A 6,703-nucleotide genomic window follows, 5' to 3' on the forward strand; every position below is an offset into this window, starting at 1 on the left:
TTATGACCATTTCAACCACAGAGTTCCAGTCCAACTCCACCTCTTACACAGCTCAAACAACAAAATAAATACTTCATTGCGCATCCCAAAACTTAAACCTCAAACCTCACAATTACACAACACGCCACCTTGCCACTCCACCACATGTTCTTTCTATGTTATAAATTCATCAAATATATTCTTAAAGCCTACCCACTAACATCAAGGCTCCTTTAAGAGAAAAAAATAAATTTTTGCTAAAGCCCAGGTTTGAACCCAAGACTTTTCCAACACTCCCAAACACTCCTAATCACTTAACCACTGCAGTAGACCATCAACTGTGATATTTCTTCCACACATAAACTTTTATGTACAGTCTCCTAGTGGCTCCCATGCAAAAAGCCCAATATTTCTAAGCCCAAAAATTTGGGGTGTTACAGGTTGGTTTCTGAACTTGTTGGGGAAAACTTGGTAGCTGGGTCGATATAGGTTGGGCGTAAGTATTACTAGTTCTAGCTCATTGGTTACTCCAAGAAAAATTCAGGTGGTTTTGCCACGATGGGTTATAAAAATTGGATTGCAGTCCTTGCCTTCCTCGATTTTTGTTCTGGTTACCTATGTAGTACATGGATTCTGGGTTTGATGGACATTCTTCGAACAAATGTCCTTCCCCACAATAAAAACAGGCTATATTTTCAAATTGATTTGGTGGCTGTGCTGCAAAACTGTTAGACCCATTAGTAGTAAGATTTTTAAGAATTAAGGATATTGATGATACCTGAGATATGAGTGAAGTAAGAGCATCTAATTCATGTATTTCAGCAACTCTTCTTCCTGACGTTGCTCGGTTGGTTGGTCATTGGTAATTGTTGCTGGCAATCCTCTCGATAATTTCATAAGCCTCATTGTAAGACTTAGAAAAGAGAGCACCATTTGCAAAAGCGTCCACTACCATCCTCGTGTGAGCATTGAGACCATTATAAAATGTCTCAAGTTTGCAATGTAGGATTCCATGATGAGGGCACTTTCGTAATAACTCTTTGTACCTTTTCCATGCCTTATACAAGGACTCATCATCCATTTTTTGGAAGGCAGTGATCTCGTTCCTCAATTTACCATTCTTGTTAGGTGGGAAATACTTCATAAGGAATCTTTCTGCTAACTCTTGCCATGTGGAAATTGAGTTTGGGGTGGCAATGAGTTCAACCAGGCTCGAGCTCTGTCCATCAGTGAATATGGGAATAGCTTTAATCGTAATGCATCTTCAAGTACTCCGGCTAACTTGAAAGAATCGCTCACCTCCATAAATAGTCTTAAGTGTAGGTGAGGAACTTTGGTAAGCATTCCACTGAATTGACACACTGTCTGAAGCATCTGGAACATGACTGGCTTAAGCTCAAACTATTGTACCTCAATTTCGGGTCTCCTAATACCCGAATTAAGATCATTAAATACTGGCACGACATACTGTCGTAAACCTCTATCCCTATCATCAGCAATAAAGATAGGATTTTGAGCAGGGTTTGCTCCATTTCCTTGGATTGGATTTTCAAAGTTCATCTCTTTGGTCCTCCTCTGATTTGCTTGTCTTCTTTGCTGTCGAAAAGTACTTTCTATCTCAGGGTCTACAGGGAGTAGGTCAATATTCGGTCAATACTCATAAACACCTGAAATAATCACAAAAAAATTAATTAAATTAATAATTAAACAGGAAAAATAAACCAAAATGTAAAACTAACAAATTCACAAATAATGACTTTTTAAAATAGTCCCTGGCAACGATGCCAAAAACTTGGAATGATGGAAATGTGCAAGTGTACACAATCACAACAAGTAATAAAGTGACAAGTAAATATCGAGTTATCATACCCACAGGGACTGTGAAAAGGATTATTTACGAATGCAATTTAAAACACTTTGGTGAAGAAAAATATTTTATTTAAAGAGGGTGATTAAAAACTTAAGAAAATTAAAATAAATAAAATGAAGTAAAAGAAAGTTCTAATGCACGATTTCAAAATAAGATTTAATCAAGATGACATAATTGTGTTACACTTCTCATCTTAGAATTATTAAACTTATGTTTATATTGTTACGAATAAAATCACAGCAATCCAATAATTTGATAACTTATGAACATACTTACATACCGAAATTCATTCATCTCTTGACATATCCCTATGTCAATTCAACCAACTAAACAAACTCTAGTAAGCAAACATGTTATTGCACATACATACTCATTAAACTGAACAAATCTCTTGCATATCCCTATGTCAATTCAAACGATTAATTAAACCTAACAAGCATATAAAAGACTATGTGAGGCAACAACGTATCTCTACCTTGAAACAGTTTAATCACAATAATCTTGCAAGTTATGCAAGGCAATAATATCACTAGATACATTGCTAATTTAACCTTCAGCTACCTTAGAAGAATAACGTGCACTGATCAAGTACTGTGTCAATTAATTAAAATTTCAATCCGTTTAAATAATTAATTCATTAGTTACCTCACAGTCGTAACGCAAGAATAACTTAGGCATGATTTTACCTAATCAAGCATTTTACCAAGGCCTATAACAACATAAACACAATTTTAACAATTTAAGAAGACGAAATGCAATCAACCCAACACAAATTAAATTCAAGCTAAGCTAATTAAATTAACCATTCCAACAACATTAATACTCATAGATATATTCATCATAACAACAACAAAAATTAAAGAGATAGGGAACAAGAATCAAATCCGCTGGATTTCCAAGGCTTGACTTGGTTGCTCCGTTCTTCTTTCTTATTGTCCTCACCGATCAAGGATTCGATGAACCCTCAATTGCTACTCCAAAATGGTTGAAGAAAACCCCTTTTTCAAGGGAAGAAATCAGCACAAGAGTAAGGGAATTGAAATGGAAAAATGAAAGAAAAAGAATGAGAGAGGAGGGAAGTGTTGAGAAATGAATGAGGAATGAATGAGATGCTTTGAATGATCATCCAAGGGGGGCTTTTATAGCTGAGTGTGGCAGATGAAATTTTCTAAAAATAGTAGCCAAAGAGCCACCCCTTGGCTGGCCACCTATGTGGCAAAGTTGATGCTTTCAACTTTGCTAAAAATGGCTTGGGGCAAATCCAAAAATCCACCAATTGTGGAGGGGTTTGAATGCAACTTTGACAAGAATTCAAGGGCTTCTTTGCAAGCTTAATTAATCAGCTAATAAGCTAATTTTAGTCAGCATATGGCCGGTTTTGGGCTGCCCAATCTTTGGCAAGTTCACTTCAATTGGTTCGGTTCAACTGGACCACTTTTTCCATAATTAATTAATATTAATTTATTTAGCCCAAATTAAATTGGGAATAAATTAAAATTAATTATTTTATGAACTAATACACATAATTTGACCGTCTTAGGCTGGAAATTAATTCACCTTGATACTTCAAATTGCTTCTCAATTTTATGCTTCACGTAGTGTCTGCCGAGCCATTTTTTGCCCTTTGCGCAATTCTATCAAAAATAACCAAAATTACTCAAAATTAATTATAAAATTAACTAAAATTCATCATGTTCATATTTTAAATATAATTTAATTATTTTATAAATATTAATTATTTTTCAACAAGGATTTAATCGAAATGGATGATTTTAAGCTAAAAAGGGTATGTAAAAATGCATAAATTTTCGTGTTTACAAGTATATTCGGCCATAAGCTATGTATATGCATGTAATGTTATATTTGATTCATGAGTATGTGTATAAGTTACTTGGTTATAATAATATCTTGTCTTTGAAATTGGAAGATACTTTGTTATATATATGTACATTCGGCCATGAGTAAGTTTCTATGTGAAAGTATATGATATACATGAAATCTTAAGTTTGGAATTTAATATGATTATGATAGTATAGTTTGGATTGGTTTAAATGAGTTGATTATGTTATTGAGTTGTTTATTTGCTTATGACTTACTAAGCTATGATAGCATACTCTGTGTGTGTATGTTTGCCTTTGTTTTATAGAGCTTGGAGATTAGTTACGAGCTCGGGGATCGTCAGCAAAGTCCATCACACTATCGACTACTTTTGGTATTTGATAAGTTAAAATCGAACATATGGCATGTATAAGCTAGGTTATATTTTGTTAAGATCGAATTTATGTGTATATTAAGCCATGCGAAAATGGCTCATATGCTATGAGAGTATAAGAAACTTTAGTCAAGTTTATATATGTTTTACATGTTGAGAATGGTTGGTGATTTTGGATATGGTTTGATTGAATCGGCATGGCATTATTTTGGATGATTCGGTTATAGTTCATGCATAGATAAACATGTATGTGAATTTGATTGATATGTTTAGTTAAGGTGTTACTATGTGAATTGGTATTAAAGATTATTAGGTTTATCCAAACATGGTTAGAGTTCATTTTGATGTGCATGTTATATGGTATTATTTGTCTTTATGAATCATTTATTGATTTGGTTTACTAATGTAGTTAAATGACAATGACGCTTATATGTATAATGGTTTATATGATACGTATTGGCTTATTTCAAAGTACTTAGTACTTATATGATTTTCATGGTTAATATTACTACTGAATTGATAAGAAGCAATTCGGTCTTGAGTTGTATTTTGGTATAATATATAATTAAGTAATTATCATGATTCGGCATTAATATATATATGTATAGGTATATAATGCAATGGTTTAATATTTATATATTAGTTGAGATAAATTTTTAATAAGTTTGATATGACATAAATCTTCGTAATATGTATATTTATGTACTTAATCCAATATATGATCTTTGAATTGGTTATAAATATGATCTTTGATATATTGCTTGCTTGGTAATATTAGCATGTTTATATATTCGGTTATGGTATGTTGCATGATAGCAAGCTATGTTTGATATATTGGTTTAGCTCTTTGAAATGCATAGATCTGTAAAGTGATTGAATAAATTTGAAAATAAACAATTGTTAAAGCATAATTGTATTCGGCTAATGCATTAAAAAATGACCAAAATGAATAGTTGATAAACCGTAATTTATACATATTTTTACCCCATGTTTAACGCATTTTATGGATGATTTTCCACAAGAATTGGTGAATTCGATGCTCCTAATGCTTTAATTTCATGTTTTATACTTAGGAGAACATAGGAGAGCGAAAGGAACGATAAACGGGCCAAAAACATAGAAAATGGGCCAAATTACAAGATCAACACGGCCTGGACCTCTTCACACGGGCAGACCACACGGCCGTGTCAATCTGGCAGAATTGGAGCACGACTCACACAGGTATAGCACACACCTGTGCCATTCTAACAGGCTCAAACACGACCTGAAGTAATCGCACACGGGCGTGTCACATGGGCGTGTCCCTGCCAAGCCCAAGTTGAGTCCAATTCAGAAAAGGATAATTTTGAGGGCCTCTAGGCATTCCAAAGCCTATAAATACACCCTAGAGGAGGAAGAAAAGGGGGACAAAGAAGAAGGGGTAAGCAATTACTCCAAGGAAGCCGATTGATCCATCACGGAAGCCAAATTCATCATCAAGACTAAAGATCTCTCCTCAATTTCCCTTCAGGAGTTTTGGGTTTTCTTTATGTTTTGTATTCTTTATTCTTTTGAGATGTTTTCTTATTTAGTTATGAACTAAAACCCCTAAATACCTAAGGGGATTGAAACCTAAGACGAATCTTTTTATTATTTTCTGAATCGTATGATAAATATTTAACTTGTTCTTAATTATGTGTTCTTAATTCTTGTTTTAATATCCCAGGATACTGATTCAAGAGTACATTTGTCATAATTAAGCGGAGTTGATTGCGCACCTAGAAATAGGGTGACAAGATTTTGCCGAATTAGGGTGAAACCTAATAAGGGAATCCATAGATTGAGTTAATGCAACCCTAGAGTGTTAATTAGAGAAAAGTCTCGGTTATTCAATCTAGGGATTAGACGTTATTAGTCTTGAATAGGGATAATAACTTAGGGATCTCTACAGAACAAGTTGAATGAATAAATCGTCTGATTCGGAGCCAGAATAACAAGTAAAGTTTAGGTGGATTTTTCCTTAGGTATTGTCTTCATTCAATCGATTTTCCCAAAAGCAATTCCCCAATTCTTTTCTCTATGAGTTCTTAGTTTAGATAATTAGTTAATTAAAATAAAACCTCTTTATTCTTAGGCTAGATAATAAAAAAGACAGTCATTACTAGTACTTTTAGTTCCTTTGGGTTTGACAATCCAGTCTTGCAAAAACTATACTACGGTTTGATAGGTACACTTGCCTACATCGCGATAATAGTTAGTTCAAGAACGAGTAATTATAAATATTTAAAACCTATCATGAAACCTAGAGATAAAGTTTTTGACGCTGCTGCCGGGGAACTAAAATATTAGGAACACAAAATTTTTATTACTTTAGCCATTTATTTTTCTTGAAATTTAATTTAATTTTATCATTATTATTATTTATTAACCTACTCTTTGTTTCTCTTGGCAGGTTTTCATAGTTTATGACTAGAAGAAACCCATTAGGGCCACTACTTTTTGATGAAAAAATCGATTGAACAGTTCGTAAAAACCAAAGAGATATAAGGCAAAGCTTAAGATACACAGAGAACGAGCAAGAAGATGATACTCAACCCCCAACCAAAGAGATGCCTGAAAACTAAGGCAATCAGCTACCTCCTGCAATTGCTGTTAATCAAAAT

The 6,703-nt window shown here is 33.7% G+C and overlaps 1 non-coding gene across 1 annotated transcript; it reads left to right on the forward strand.

Annotated features, from left to right (window-relative positions):
* Positions 1-986: 986 nt before the first annotated feature.
* On the forward strand, positions 987-1,093 carry LOC121204179 (small nucleolar RNA R71). Its single transcript, XR_005899108.1, has one exon. It is a non-coding gene; the product is annotated as a small nucleolar RNA R71 (small nucleolar RNA).
* Positions 1,094-6,703: the final 5,610 nt, after the last annotated feature.

The sequence above is a fragment of the Gossypium hirsutum genome, chromosome A07 (assembly GCF_007990345.1).
Source record: "Gossypium hirsutum isolate 1008001.06 chromosome A07, Gossypium_hirsutum_v2.1, whole genome shotgun sequence".
In the NCBI taxonomy this organism is placed as follows: domain Eukaryota; kingdom Viridiplantae; phylum Streptophyta; class Magnoliopsida; order Malvales; family Malvaceae; genus Gossypium; species Gossypium hirsutum.